This window comes from Euwallacea fornicatus, chromosome 10, assembly GCF_040115645.1.
Source record: "Euwallacea fornicatus isolate EFF26 chromosome 10, ASM4011564v1, whole genome shotgun sequence".
In the NCBI taxonomy this organism is placed as follows: domain Eukaryota; kingdom Metazoa; phylum Arthropoda; class Insecta; order Coleoptera; family Curculionidae; genus Euwallacea; species Euwallacea fornicatus.
In genome coordinates, this window is record NC_089550.1 from 4,133,916 (window position 1) to 4,150,430 (window position 16,515).

General features: G+C 37.5%; 1 protein-coding gene across 3 annotated transcripts in view; it reads right to left on the minus strand.

The window, feature by feature from the left end:
- The window catches only part of sima (similar), a 68,787-nt gene that overhangs the window by 20,674 nt on the left and 31,598 nt on the right, over nucleotides 1–16,515 (minus strand). The window lies entirely within an intron of this gene.

Sequence of the window (16,515 nt, forward strand, 5' to 3'; positions counted from 1 at the left end):
CCAGAAATTCTCCCATGCAATCGAAAGTGAAATGAAACGTTAGATTTACTTGTCTGCTATTAATATTTCACGTAATAGATGGACACGTGAATCAAATTCTTCATTCAAAATTTATGCTTGATATGTAAGAATTTAGTTGTCACGCTGAAATAATCCCTACAGTAATAATCGGTGGAAATTTGTGGCAGAAATCATTGATCGATGACACATAAGTTTTAGCAAAAGGGGGTGTTTAAGTTGTAATATTCAGCAAAGCGCGAAAATTTTGCCAAATTTGTTTCAATAGAAATTTCCTCTTTGGGAAATTTGTGTACTTTATACCCAGCCTCGACGAGGAAACAGTAAATTATCAAAATTTCTATCTAAAACAACCCAAATTGCAAGCAACAATGTCCTAGTTAAACAGATACTCGAAAGATAAATGCGTGTATATTGCGCCGAGGCCTCCCTGGAAGACAAGACTGATTGGATTACTTAAACGGGGATTACGGACGAAGTCGTCCAAGTCAAAGGTCGTTAGTCCTGGATTTGTCGCAGATCCAACGAGTTAGTAAATCGTTCGAGAAGCAGACGAAACTCATTTGTGGGGATTTCCTTCGGCTTCGTAATTGTATTCAGAATCGATAGTTCTCGATTGGATTAACAAACTAGCTCTACGAACAAGATTTTAGATGTTATCAATCTAGGATAAGTGAGTAGAATTGAAGAGCGACAATGGAAATAGTAATCGAGACCAGTGGAAAACTCAAGAAGTTATTTGAGGGATAAGACTCAATATATTCTTGACAATTGGTGGAGAACGACTTCCGGGTAAAATCCTCCTTATCTTCTTTGACCAAATGGTGAGGGATTTGCTATTATTAGCGTTTTCCGAAAGTTGGAGACGTTGCGCATTTAATAAAATTTGATGTTATTTTGACATCTCTAAGGATTTGATTCAACCATCGTTATCCATTCAATGCATTTATTACTCGAAATCAAAAATCGTTCTTTCTTCCACGAACTTAATTCTCGACAATCTGGCAATGCTGCATTCTATTAGCAGCAGCTACAGTTATCACCAACGTTACTTGATTGACACCGCTCAACAACAAAAAAGCGAAACGCACGTGACTGCGTTATTTTGATTACAGACAATCTGTGTAGTGGCTGAATGCGCACGTGATTGGGCATAATCGGGCCTAGTGCGCCGCATCTACGAGACACGATGTACTCAGTCAATAGGGACCAGGACAAGACGTCTCGGAGGCGGAGGAAGTCAAGTGGCATGTACAAGTGGTGCTTGTCTAATGTAGATAAGATGTATTTGATCATCATAATTATAAAAAAAAGAAAGATGGATAAAAGTAATATGCTTATATAAGGTGTTGCTGTTTCGAAAATATTGGGCGGAAGTTTTCTGTACAGGGTTTTGCTGGGGGAGCACTATAATAGGTGTGAATGCTCGTCCGCAGGAAAATGTCGTGACTTAATTTATAAATTTACATTTACAATTAGCATTTATAAAATTTACAAAACTCGAATGTTGTATTTACGCACATAGAGATAAAAATGAATTTTTTTCCGACATTTTTTCCCCCCAGATTTTTAATTGGGCCACAACAGAAACAAAACAGTAAAATGTTTACTAAATTTAAATTTAATTATCATATGACAGCGGAACAATAAAATCGCTGGCAATATTTTAACAGACAATATTTCAATTAAGGACTGTTTAAACGAAACTGAACGTGGCTGCCACCTCAATTATTTATCCTCCATTGGTATATAATTCAGGCTGCTGCACAGCAAGGTGGAACATGTTTAAACAATTTACAACATTCTGAATTAACGTTGCTGCCAATTGAAAAGAGCGAGTCTGAAATAATCCGGTCAACAACTCCTGAAGGCCTCAAAAAACATGGCCAATTTATATTTATAGCTCGTAAATAAAACAATGTGTTAGTTAAGTAACCACCACTTAAAGCTCTTCTTTTACGTCAGACTCTGATCCAATTTATTTTACTGTGCGAAAGTTAAATTGGCAAAGCCATCAGCTGATTGAATCACATTTATCGAAGATTATTTTTATGAAGCAAAAATGTGACCTTTTCGAATTTTTTTTCTGTGCATTAAAACAATTAATTATGATTAATTAACGGGGTAAAATGAATGTGCGCGTCAGCGACCACGTAATGGGCTGTCATTGATAGCTTGTTAGTTTCGGTCAGTTTTTGCATGCACTCACAATTATAAGTGAAAGTGGAGATTTTGTAATGTGTATTTGTAAACTGGTATGTTAGTAATGAAATTTAACCAATATCAAGACAGATAATTTATATTAAATTGCAAGGTCTTCACGCTCGTAAGGATTAGGGCGTCTTAAAGGGTCGCAAGCTACCGCCAAAAGAGCTGTGTTTCTGAGATACAGAGCCTGTTAGAACTGTTTTTTTGTCAACTTTCTCTTCAGTGCTCCAAACCACAATTAAAGCTTAATTTAAAGTCACGTTAATTACCACATATACGTGTTTGAACATAAAGCTCTTTTGTTCATGGATTGGGAGTAGATTATCGCCTTCTATACATAAAGCCTTAGAGGAGGGTTCTAAGAGAGTATAATAAATAAAGGAAGGATTAATATCAGTGGATGTGGAGGACTTAAATATGTAAACGAGACAATGTTGGGAGAGCGCCTAATTCGAAGAGATTTAGTACGAACTTGCTCTAATTATGCAATTCTGACTGAGTTCAATGTCGATTTTAGCTCATATTTATTGAGTAGCTAGCAATTCTCCTGAAGTTGCCTTATGGACGAATGAAAATAACTGTTGATCTCAGGCAAAAACACAATTCGATTCGCTTTAAAAATCGGAATATCCTGACAAGACACGAATACCCGACCTTAAGGGAAGAGGAATACAGTGAAGACTTGAATGGAATCTCTGGATCACGCTTTCCTTGGGGTTTTCTTTTTTATTTACAAGAATAAAGTTGTTTCACATAACAAGGTAATACGTTTCATTTAACGAAACGTCACTTGGAAAGTTAAAGAAAAATTGACTTCGAGGTATTGAAGCGGTATAGCTCTCAGAAAGTGACGTGTTTTGCGTCTTGCAGCATGCGTGAAACGCTGATTTAATAACAAGTATCTTGTTGACCTTATTGCAGTAATTTTTAACCTCTATACCCTAGGAAGTTAGAAAACTTTCTCCGGTCGGGAATCTCACAAAACCGTGAGAATGAAAAAAAAACTTCCTTCCGGCGAATTTTGTTGCTCCTAATGTAATGACAATTTTTCGCAAAGAAACAACTTTAAATTGCCGAACTTTCAATAGAATTTCTTCTTCCCATCTCAACTTTAACTTTAATGAATCTGAAAATAATTAGAACACACCTTTCGTAAATATCCCTCTGACGGAGCTATTGATGGAAATCGTGAACGTAAGGATTACAATGTAAATTATTAAACTTTAAACAATGAACCGAACGTGTAACTTCGCAAACTTCTACGTTACTTAATACAACAAACACTGATAAAAAATATTTCCAAGGCACTTAACACCAAGTAGGAAGGTAAGTGGTCACATTTATCAAATACAGCAGTGTTTGCCAGAAGCGTTTATCAGTAAATGATCTCTCCGTTCGAGTTGTTAGCTTACTTAAAATGCAGAATAAAAAATTACTGGATTGGACTTTTAAAGCTGTGTTCATGTAAAGTTATCATCCAGATACTTGCGAGTTGCTCTATTAACCTTAAGAATTTAAATCAAAATTAGCAATGGTCTTAAAGACAGGAAACTGCATTAGTGAATGATCGCTATATCACCATCAACAATACCGCACTTGAAAATCTTTTAACCTAGCTATAAAACATAAATAATGTTTTATGGCTAAAAGAGGAACTTTTTTCACAACACAAAACCGATTTTGGCAACGGAGCCTTCTTCCAGAAGGCGCCCTTATCGAGCGCGCACGTGCCTCGACGACCTTGCGATGACGTCCAAAAATCTGGATTTAGGGGAGGGGGAGGGAGGTGTCTGGATTGTGAAGCGCCGCCAAACAGAGCCTCTCTTCCCCTCATAACACACGTTTTACTACAGTGGAGAAGTCAGCTGTAAAATGTTTGGGAGCTGTCAAGAAGGGATGGGCGTTAACGTCCGAGACCTGACAATGGTGAAGGCGAAGAGAGAGCAATTAAGTAGGTAAGGGTTGACGTCTCAGCATAATTAACCATTCGGCTTTGTTCATAATTTCAGTTCTTTTATCAAGTTTGCTGACTAATGCATAGAGAAGGCAAGGAGAAATGTGCATTAATGGAGGGAATTAAAGACAACAGTGGAAAGTAATTTTATGACGAATTGAGAAAAGTGTATTCAAATGTTTGAGGGGATCCGAAGAGATTCGATGAGCGATGCAGGCTATTAGAAGAAACGATTCGGATTTTTTTTTATTACTTTAGGTTAGGAGTGAACCAAAAAGACGATCGAGCTACTTTACAGTTAAATTACTCAAAAATGTAACGAACGATACGCCAGACATACAATTAAGATCGCAATTTCACAGTTCCTTGCTCCATTTTAAAGAAGGCCAAAAATCTTAAAAATGCCCCACGAACATGTCCGCAGGACATTTTTAGGGGAGTTTTTAAATATATATTGCACTTGCAGAACAATGTTTCCAAGTCGTATTTTTCCCTCTTTCATACTAAAAGATTCCTCAATATTAAATTACATTATTATTTCATTAAAAATGGGAAAAATTCTGGAAAAACGTAGGCATTACTTATCATTACTAAAACAACTATGACGTAATTTATAATTGTCTGCATCGGTCCAACGGTCAACGTAGATGGAATTTTTTTATCAGTTATGGCAATGCGATCTTCATCGATGGTGTTTATCGGTGTAATTGATATCTGACAGACCGTCAAAGTCGCATTATTTCATCACCAAAGCAACAAATTTTCAACAGAAATTCGATTTAAACTAAACCAATTTAAGGCTTCAACACAATAATCCCTGAAAACGCTTTGAAATATCCAGGAGACGCAGTAACAACCCCAATTTCACTGCTCCAGTTTAGTAGGGTGGCACGTGCATTAAAGGTCAAAGTTCACCTCCCTATTTTCGAGGATATCCGTTATACTGGCCGCACAGAAACAGAATTTATGTGCATATAAATTTCACTCTGCAAACATGGAATTTCAACCAAATTTTCCTTTTGAGGGATTTAAGTCTATATCTGCGAATGAGTGAAAGGGTTCAGCGAAATTTAACTTTCTGGATTAAAACTTTACCCCACTGTTGATTGGACTGGAAGTTTAATGATGAGAGTTAATTGAATCCGGGAATGACTTAAATATCAGGAAAATGTCAGAGGTTTGTGAGTAAATTGGGATAGAGAGCTGTGCAAACTGTAAAATTGGATCAGAACTTCTTATTGTCTCAGTAGAACTTGTAATAGTATGTCCTGTGTTAAGAGTGAATAAGGCATTCTTCAGTTGCAATCATGCAAAAGCGCCAAGAATGCGTTGAACTCGAAATACGAAACGTTTCAGTTTTACCTTGAATTCTTGCACTTGATGGTATCGGATACAGTTTTTGAGATACTTAGTTCAAGCGCACATCAACTGGCCTCTAAAGGCTTTAGGCGGGCACTCAAGAATTACAGTCCCGAAGAATACGACCCCCACATTGAAATATTTCAGTTTGTTGCCAGGACGGCCATTGAAATTACCATGTTCCATGATTCTCGTGTAGGTATTACGAAAATTTATAGGACCCTAGAAGCCATTAAATAGCCACTACTTTTTAACTCCATGGGTCATCACTCAAATTAAATTCGGCGAGATAGTGAACGAGTCAATTTTCTGACCAATCGAATCCAACATCGAATAAAGCGAAAACTTATAACTTTATCAGCGCTGAAACAACGAAAAGCCAACGACTTTGAAATACCGAGAATATTGACCAGCGGTGGCAACAAAGTTTATACATTCAGCTTCGGGTCTGTCGAAGCTTAAGATAAATAGACCACATTATTCATGATTTCTGGAATTTTAGCAAAACATGTGAAACGAATGTTCTATGAATGTGACGATCCTCATAGTCTTACACCACTTGGCAAATATATTTTCCCTTTCATAACGTCATCCAGTCTTCCTCTAATGCATGGCGGAGCGCAAATAACAGATTTGTAAGATAAAAATGCATGAAATCAAATTTTTCTAGAAAAAGTTTATTTGCAAATCTCAAGCACAGCACCTGACATGAACGCGCTAAAAGTACAGGATCTCGATAGAAAGGGAAATTGCTCTAACGCGTAAAATTGGAAAAGTGTACTTTGCGTCTCAGCTGTCGAAGAAATTATATTCCGGATGACGATTAAAAATGTATTCCCTCCTATAATTAGCTTTTAATTGCCCTAGGATTTAGAGCTGTGTACAACACAAAGCGAAACTAATTCTCATTTGTCAGCTCTACAAAACCTGACTCCTGACATTTGCAGTAATCCCCGGCACCCGGTACAAACCAGTGGGAGGAAACATGATACCTCTCCTATTTCTTTGGGATATTGCAATACACAACTCGAAACTAAACTTTGCCAAAGGACAGGATTCTCAACTTCCCCTTTTAGCGATTTTCCTTTGCCAATGCCGAATTTTGTGCCATTACCGATAGAAATCGAGACTACGTGTGTCTGCGAATCACCTCGTTATTTCCATATTTTTTGTGTTTTTCTGATAAATCCTCATCTTGCGTGATTACAGTACCTATAAGTCAGAAAACATACAAGATTTCCTCTTCAAGGCAGTCGAGGTTTTGGCGACAGAGAACAGGAGCTAAATTGCATTTTTATTGTTTAATTTGTTTTTCTCAGTAAATTTCACACCCCAGTTCGGGAACCCCAAGAATTTTTCACTAATAACTTGATTTAGAAACTCCTGCAGACGAGCATCCAAGGGTTAAAATGGTTTCTTTTTATAAATTCGTCTGTGTAAAGCTGAACCAAAAATAAAAAGGGTGTTTTATCGAAGAACGTCAAGTTTTGCGAAATTCTACGAGATGGGTATTGAGGGACTAAGGGAAAACTTGCGCCTACGAAATGAATTGCTCTGCAATCCTCCCCAAACCAAAACCATTCCGAAAGCGTGTCAGTTTTGGTGTTCTCAAAAAGTTCAATAGAGCTCGCACAAAGTGCTGAAGTTTCAGTTTTGAGGTGAAGTTTCGTCAATTGAGGTTACTTCAACGTGGGAAGTTGCTAATAGTTCAGAAAGACAAAGGCGGTTTCTTGTAATTTGGTTGTGGATTTATGAGGACTGTTTCGAGCAGTGCAGTTTAATTGGAAGTTTAAGCTCAATTTAGGGATGGTCAAAAAACCGGCGATCTTAAGGAAAGCTTGTATAAATTATAGCAATTAAGGGAACTAGCAGTTACCTCAGATGCGAGGGACTAATGTGTTGAAATGACAAATAATAAAAAGCAGTCGTTTCACAGGACGTTGCTTGATAATTAAATCGTATTTTGCTGTAAAATTAAAAAGGGAATTGAGGACATGAAATTTAATGCTCTTTGATGGTTGGATCGAACTCTGGACACTAAAAATAAAACCTGTGGGTGAATGAATGACAAGTGACGCTTACATTTGCAGGAGTTCTGTGTGTCGAAAGTGAACCTTGTCACAGTAAATTTCGATAAAATCACCAAATTTAGTCTTTGAATACACGAACTCCTCCTCTAACATCTTCTTTCAAAGTTTTTCTTTGTGTAAACCAAATACATCGATGACGATCAGGATAAAAGCAAAACTCATTTCGAAAATGTGTCACTTTTGGAGTTTTCGCGAACTTTGCGATGAGAAAACTTGTATACGTACTTTTATACGCGAAGTTTATTAGAGCTCGCACACAAACCCGAAGTTCTCGTTTTGAGGTGAAATTCCGTCAATTGGGATTAGTCCGTTAGGATGAAGTTACTAATAGTTTAAGAACACAAAAAGGATTTCTTCTAATTTGGATTTATGCGGGCTCTTCCGAACAATATAGCTTAACTGAAAGTTTTAAGCTCAATTTATTGGGGATAATAGAAATCTGACAACTTTTTAACAGTATTAGGTCCCTGTATTTTAGAGCGGACAAACGACAACTTGCAGTTTTCCGACATGTAAAGAAATATGATGAAACAGCAAACTTTTACTTTGAACTCGTACTAAAACTCTCCACAAGATATTGCCGGATAACTCCTTTAAACTCTTTACTTGCCTGGTCAATTTATGAAGATTTATATGGCAGTTTTATGGCCCCGGTATTGTGCCAAATATTGCGAAGGATTCAACTTTAAATCGGTTTCGCCGTGAGATTAAAAAGAAAACTCGGAATAATGAATTTTAACGCTTTTCAATCGCAGGAACGAGTTCTGGAAAAAAAATAAAAGATAAGAGAGATGGCTGGTGTTTGCAAAACTTCTAATTTTGCTTTTGTGATATTAATTGAGCTGGGTCATGGCGTAGAGAAAAAGACCTAATTAAACACTGGAAAAACTGGAAGATTTACGACGACTGGAGCTTGAATTTATGTCAAGGCACATATCCAGTTGGGAAAAAAAAGGAATTTCCAGAAGTTTTATTGGCTGGATAAAACGCCTGATAACATCACAGTTCACGCAAAACAACGGTGGTTCAAGGTAGCGTATATAACAAATATGTGCCATGAATTACATACTGCAGCCAATTGAAAACAAAGCAGCAATAAATGCTTGTGACGCAGGAGCTCAGCCCACCTTCATCACTCTTACATAACACTTATAAAATTGACGCAAAATTGAATATAGGTTGTTTGCCATCATGACTAAATGAATGCAGGCCACACAACATAACTTTGAAAAATGACTACGATGCTGCTATCCTCCATACAGTAGCAGCATTTGCAAGGTGCATTCAAAAGAAGGGGCGTAAGAGGTTTAAAAGAAGCCAAGTTTAATTTTGAATTCACTAAAATTTTGAGAAGAAGATCCCTGGATACATGAGCCAAACTATACCTGCGATCCTGATATGCTATTCTCACGTGTTGATAGTTCAAGGCTGTCTGAATAAAAACAGGGAACTATTTTTCGTGCCACCTTGTTTTGGCCACATAATCGCGTGCATGTGTCCATCAGATAAATAACAGTTTCTACACAATTATTATAAATAGGTATTTACGACTCATTTCAAAAACGGAAAGTGTTAATAGAACCTGCTCGAACTTGAAATGCTGTAAAATCGATTGAATAGTCCATCAGAGACATGAAAGCGGTTAATCTTAAAAATCAATTTTGATTTGATTATTCGACAACTGGCATAATGGATTACGCTGTGACCTTTGACTTGAATGAATGTAATGTAATTTTATTGCAGGAATTTAACAATGTCAAAGGAGATAGAGGGTCTCCGGATGAATTTAATGAATGTAATGGAAGTATTACCATGCGAATATGTAAAAATGCGATTTGGGAAAACTCAAAAGAATCGAAATTTCAGGGCGTAGCAGTTTTTTCATCCTTACAAACAAGGGGCAGTTTGCAATAATCGCTGATTAAGTTAAAAGGTTTTCGAGAGTTTTGTTGTGTTCAAAAAAGCTGAGAGCAGATTGCTTGACAATCGAGCCTTAAACTAGCGAAAAGGTGTGGTACTTTGCCAAAACCACGAATTTGATTAACACGAGCCGGACGGGATGAGTGTCATACAGGCAAAACTGGATAAAAAAAAAACACTCAGCTCAAGTGAGCTCAGATAACCGTTTCAGTCTAGAATGATCGAATATAACTTTTTTGAACGGGAATCCAAGAAAGCAGCGGAACTGTTTAAACTTTCTGATACAGACTGGAACTAGTTTTTCTTATAAATTTTAGGTATTCTCCGCATTTTCGGCGGTTCTTTATTGGATGAGCTTGATCAGACAAAGTAATTTAACTCCCTGCCAAACTTGGGAATCCCAGAGGGACTTAAAACTTCACATGCACATGTAATTCTTTTGGACTCAAATTAATAATCCAGCGCGTTGCAAATTGTACGTATAATTGAATGTCACCTACAGAGTAGTTTACTCAAAATTTCGTAAACTAACAAAGCAGCTTCAAAATAAAAAAATGGAACTTCAGCATTCTGTATCTCGTGAAATGAAGTTTGAATATTTGTTTGCCAAATAGATCCGTGCTGAATATTGGACCTTCATCTGTAACCCAAAAATAACTATAAACTAACGGTTGAAATTAGGAACCGTTACTTTGAACTTAGAAAATAATCCTCCACGTAACTAATTAATGTGGGCTTCCTCATGCAACCATCATAAACTATTTAATGACATCAGTATGTGGATCAGGGTACGGTTACGCACAGAAGAGGGTTAACATGCAAATCGGTTGGAATGTAGCCACTCTTGCAATAAAATTTTAGGAGTCCGCAAACGGAGTTTCAGGATTGAAAATGTTTAAAATACCAAAAGAGGCATTAAGATCGACAAATTGTGTTCGATGAAACTTGCACAAATCACTGACACGAAAACAAAAATTGTCGCGCAACCTTGACTGATTAGCTCACCATGAGGCCGAGCTTCATTCACACAATACTACGACTCGTCGAGCAGAAAACTATAAAACATATTGAATCAGATTCCAGATCAAAGCCAGTTAAACGTCCGTTAGTGCAAATTTTACAAATTATATGTCTTCTGGCCAACAGCCAAATATAACCAACAAGTAGTTTAGCATTTCATTTACATTAAGAAGTTTGAAACTTATATCGCGTATTTTTATATCAAAGCAAAGTTGAGAGTGCATGCTTCATTGAAGTAACAGAAAGTTTTTAAGAAACTCTCATAATGACATAAAAGGTAGACATTGCAAGACATGTACAATATGTTGCATAACAAGTTGCAAACTCGAGTGCCATTACGAGCGGATGTTGTGCCTGATTGTAAAATATTAGTTTTGACGAGAAAAGTTTTATAGAACCCACAAGTTACTGTATAATGTACAAAAAAATATCCACCCCATCGACCTCACCTACCAAGCCCAAGAAACTCTACCATACCACATGTGACAACACTAACATCACTATCAAAACAGTCACAGATTAAGGCCCCTTTTCAATGGAGAACTGGGACTGGTCAGCTGATCTGACTGCACAAGCTCAAATCTGGAAATCATGTGGATGGAGAGCGTCATGCTCATGGCAAACAATTTCGGAAACTGGAACGTTCGAAAGTGAAACTGACGGTTCGAAAGCGACTGGCGGTCTGGTGCTCGCGATGGAACTTCCACGCATCGTAAAAGGGGGGTGCTACGAGGGTTGGTGCGAAAAGGATCTTGGTAGAAGTCAGGGAGAAGATGGGGGGTCGTAAAATGCTCGAATTGTCAAGGGAGAAACGTGAGAATAGAAGCTTATGGAAGGTTAAACAATTCGCAATGTTTTTCCTCCACCACATCTTTTACTGATTTTGAGATGTCAATACTCAATATTGTGTCTGTCTGCTATCGACACTAGATGAACTAAATCAATATTTGTTCTCTTATTATTCAAGAACCTTATCGAAAACAGTGGCGTGCGTGAAACTGATAAATCGCAATAAAGGCAAAAAAACTGAAAGTGATCAATTGTTAGATCAGTAGAGTTATTTCGCTTCGTGTGCTCTAATTAATCGAATAACGGCTTCAACAAGTTGCTAGAAATACTAGTGAAATTTTTGGCTTAATATTTCATGAGCAGACGGAGCTAAATGTGTGAACAGTGGCAACAATTCTGTTTCAGTTTGAATTAAAAGAACTATTTAAAAAATTAACACTAAATTGAAGGTCCTGTAGGAATCTTCAAGGAACTATTCCTAGTGTTCCGCTAAAATTGGTCCTATTTTCTGAACAGCAAGCCGACATGTATTAGAACTCTTCTGCCGCCATTTTGACGCCCAGGAGGCGTCGTGCGGCGGCGCAATCGAGAATCATATAAGACGTAATACGTCCTGGTGACGTCATCTTCTCCGATTTAGCCGCCATGGATTAGAGCCAAATTTATCAAAAATAGCGAGCAAAACTACATCCAATTCCGCTAGGTCGTTGGCTAAACAGAATTTAGAGGTATCAAGCAAATTGAACAGATATTGAGTAAATAAATGGTGTATATTATGTTTCAATTTGAAACATATAAAAATGATTCTAAGTTGGAATTGTTAATAATTAATAATTCCACATCAAGGATCAGAACGCTACTGTGTTTATTTTTTCTTCTCAAATCCAACGTGAGATATCGTAAGTTTTCGTCTCTGAATAATTTACATTTCCAATTCCAGGCGCCTCTAATTGAATATGCACACAGAATGCGCAAATTAGCATGCAGAGAATGTTTTGGGTACCGCCAAGTTGTGGTTAATGACTTACGTAATTATCATTTCTTTAGGCGTAAGCCAAAGTTACCGTTTCGATGTAGTATGTGTCTGAAGAGAGGCAATTAACACCTTGACATCTTAACTAAAATTCTGTTTTGAGGTATGAGATAGATTCTTTCAGTGCAGAAAAATCGACGTTCTGATAACAACGTAAAGAGGTTTACTTTCACAGAACCGACGAAACTAAGATGCATAATTGGTTTATTTCTTTGCTTCCATGAACGTTACTTCTCCAGATATTATCCGACTTCTCAAATCAATCAAAAGAACGTGAGCCATTAAAGTGATGTTTCTCGTTAAACGTGACGGTTTCTCAGTCAAAACTGCGCTTAGCTAAGGGCCACTTAATGTTAGGAAATTGGGCTTTGGGCCACATTTGCATTTAACGGGTTAGGCACATTATACAAAACCAACCCTAGTGGCCGACACAACAACATAAAATAATTATTAAGGTCACGAAACCCTATTGAAGTTGATATTGATCTTACGGTCTTCAGTTAGGACATTAAATACCCTTTCCAAATATTAATAATTTTTTTAATTAACTCCAACAAGAGATAAAGGAAATCTCCCTATATTATCGACTTTTTCATACTATTATCAACTCTCCTTCATCTCTTTTCCCAGACAGTTTCCCGTTTTTTGACCCGTCTCCAGGGGTAATCGCATAAATTATCTCTTTCTAGTCTCAGAATAAGCACATAATGAAGGACTCCACAAAGTCTGTTATCTTTAAAGTCAACGAACTTCCGCCTTGTTTAACCTGTTTTCCACGATCGCCATGTGCAAAATTTATTTTCGATATTTCTCTTTGTCATTTCGGGCATGACGGTTTTGACCACCAGATGCATCCCAAATACCCCCATAAAAGGAGAAGAAACATTAATGATTCTTGGAGCACGTACCACATACTTACACACGCTTATTGATATTCCGGGATACGCGTTTCATTCATAAATTACTCGGCCGGCTTTTTATCCGGTTTCTGAACCATTTGTTTCGGCAACGTTGCCCTTTAGGATCCGCCCATCCGTGAGTTTGGGGGAGGAAAGGGGAAGTTTCTAAATACGAGGGATGTCGAGAATCAGCGTCAGAAATGTACGGGTCAGACGGGCGATTCATTCATACGATCTGTTCGGGAAATCATAGTATAAATTAATATTTGCACATATGCAGGCGCTCAAAACTGGAAAATTTGCACTCTGACAGGCTTCATTCACTATGTGTCCTATAAAATCGGATAGAACTACAACTGGAACGCCCAAAAAACTAAAACTGATCTCAGAATATGAAATCTCCTATCAAGTTGAGGGTTCGTCATTTTTAAAAAAAGAGTTACGTCGATTTAGCGCTGAACCCTTAAACGATTAAGGGCCGATAACCGATCAAATCACAGTCACTTTTACCTGGAAGGCAATTCCCTCCGAAGCCAAGGCATTGATCAGAGGTCCAAGCGTTATGATTTCAAGGAAATCTTTCTAATAGTATCATTTTGACTTTTCCGCGTATAAATGCGTGTCAGCAAGGGAGACTGACTCTCTCGAGATCATTAGCATTATAGTCAATAATCCCAAATTCCTCCCACCGAGATCCAAATAAACAATTCCACCTATTACTATTAGAACCACGTCCCCAATAATCGAATACGTTACTAAACAGACTTTGATCAGAAATTTAATGAGTGGTATTGAAAAATCGGCATGAACGAGCATGCCAACGCAGCCCGGCAGCTGAGCAGAATATAAATTGAAAATTATAAAATGCATTTTTAATCCAACAAAATAATAATTCCAGTACGAAATTTAATTTAAAAGGCTGATGAGAGCTAATATAATAAATGATTAGCTTCCGCTTGGAAAGGATACTTTCGGGAATTCAATCAAACTTGAACACATTTGCCCTTTAGAACTGGCTTTAAACCGCACTCTAAGAAATCTAATTTCTTTCAAAGAAAGTGGGTTTTAAATAAGTTTCAACTGATTAAAACGGAATGGAGCTTTTTTTCCATTTTAACACGCCCCCATGGAAATCGGTCTAATCGGGATTAATTAAGAATGCAAGGAAAAAAAAATCACTGTCTCATTGTTGAAATTTAAATCGGTGTTTGCCGAAAAGCTTCGTCGGAAAAAAACTTACGACATTCCGGCTACATAAAATACACTAAAACATCGCGTGTCTGAATAACAAATTTCATATCAAGGCGAATGTTTTACGACTAAACAACCCAGTACTAAAACTAAAACGCAGGCATTCGTCATGCTACATAATATGAATTTTTGAGGGAAAATCTCTAAAGGCCTGTTAGCAATCGGAGGAAAGGTTAAAGCCAGTCCGTCTTTATTGTTTGGCTTTACCGAGTTTTTGCGAACGATGTCTAAGCGACGGAAATTTATCATGATAAACATAATTTTTTTTTCATATATGAGGATATAGGGCCGCAAGAGGCATTTGAGAGACGGTTTTTTTTTAACAAGATTAGGTAAGCGATGTAGCTAACGCAGGATAGTCATAAACATTGTAAAGAATTCCGCAAAAAAAAAAGAAACAAATTAAGTTATACTGAGTGTTTCCTCCAGACGCGGCGCAAAATAAATAGAGCTAACACTTTAAAACCTACAAAAATTGATTAAAATTACTACCACGTAACTAGAACATATGAGTCGTATATTTCTTCATTACATCCCAGGAATGATGCAACTCCGGACATTTTGTGCGGTCGAGTATCTCTTTAAATCGCCGTATGTTTAGGTAACGCCCTGTATAACCATAGATGGAAAAATATCAAATTTTCCTCTACTTATCGTGCACGTCTTGCATAATAACTCCTTTTGCATGTTTTACCACGAACGTATTCACGTTTATTCGATATTTGGTTCCATTTCCTTGCTAAACACAATTTACTTAAGTAGGACTTAGACCTTCTTAAAGATGCAGTAAAACTTGAGGCGTGAGTGCTTTTTTCCTGATTCGTGGTCAGGGAATCCACCGATGATAGTCAGAGAAGAATTTCATTGACTAATGTCAAGTACTTGCGACAGATTTGTAAAATTTTGTGAATCTTAGAAAATGCCAGAAATCTCCCTCAGTGCGTATGAGATTAACAAACGGCATCATCTACTATACTTGAAGTAGAAGGACGTATATCTGCGTCCTTCTACTTCAAGTTGAATAACCTCCAATATTTGAGAATAAAACTTCGTTTTGAACAAGCAGGTGGGTACTTTCTAAATTTACTTCTTGTAAATGAATATGTAATTGAAAATCGCTATGTCAATAACCTGCTGACTAACAGGAGCTATTATTAGGAAACATGAAGGCCAGACTTGTTCGAGTGTGGATGACGAGGTGTGGCCTTCGTGGCAAAATATGGAACAAACAGAAATTTTCATATCAAGTGGTTGTATAGATAAGGCTCGTGACTCAAATCAGCTCACGCATATTTATTGAACCACATACTTGGTAAATACGGAAAAATTTTTTTGTTGAAGAACTTTCGAGAAAGGGAAAGAGTTCTAATTCGGAATATTTATGAAGTCTATGAAGTCTATGAAGTCAGCACAATGAAACTCTCCTGGAACATTATTCTGAAATATGGAGCGTAAAAAAGTCTACTGGGTCGTCCACAAAAGAATAAGTAAAAAAATCTGTCAGTTACGGTTTTTGACCCTCGGGCTATGTCCTGCATGTCAAGGAAACGGCTTTCTCCAAAAGACTAAGATTTTGCCTCCGAAGCAATATAAAATCAACGAGAACGAACCCATTTTCAAACTGCATTACTACCACCAACACTTTTTGACTCATACATATTTGTAATCTATTCATGCAACAGAAATTCCCAACTACCAACTCTATAAGCAGCAGTGACAATTTCCCAGAAACCTCTCAAATCATCTGTTGTCTACATCATAAAGCCACGCCCCTCTTTCTCCTGTCCCGTGTTACTGACCTAACATTTCATAATCTGCCTCCGCATGGCGCAATCCGATCGGCAAGGATGTGGTTCCACTCGCTTCCGCGGTGGTACCGCATTACAAAGTATTACAAAACGCTTTTGTGGGTGTGTCTGTATGCATTGTCGACTCGTATGTCTGGAGTCCATGGCCGTGAATCGCGCGGTACTA